The sequence below is a fragment of the Juglans regia genome, unplaced genomic scaffold (assembly GCF_001411555.2).
Source record: "Juglans regia cultivar Chandler unplaced genomic scaffold, Walnut 2.0 Scaffold_10429, whole genome shotgun sequence".
NCBI lineage: Eukaryota > Viridiplantae > Streptophyta > Magnoliopsida > Fagales > Juglandaceae > Juglans > Juglans regia.
Window position 1 is genome coordinate 1 of NW_023340754.1, and position 215 is coordinate 215.

At 55.3% G+C, this 215-nt stretch overlaps 1 pseudogene; it reads right to left on the reverse strand.

Annotated features, from left to right (window-relative positions):
• Positions 1-96: 96 nt before the first annotated feature.
• LOC118344973 lies at positions 97-215 on the reverse strand (annotated as a pseudogene; the record flags this gene model as incomplete).

The following is a 215-nucleotide window of genomic DNA, read 5'->3' on the forward strand; positions in this document are numbered from 1 at the left end:
CTTTTAGGCTAACCGCGAGCAGAAGCACACGGGAGGCCAATGTCTTCCCCGCACCCCACACATCATAAGAAGTGTTTGGGGTTGGGCAACGATGCGTGACACCCAGGCAGACGTGCCCTCGGCCGAATGGCTTCGGGCGCAACTTGCGTTCAAAGACTCGATGATTCGCGGGATTCTGCAATTCACACCAAGTATCGCATTTCGCTACGTTCTTC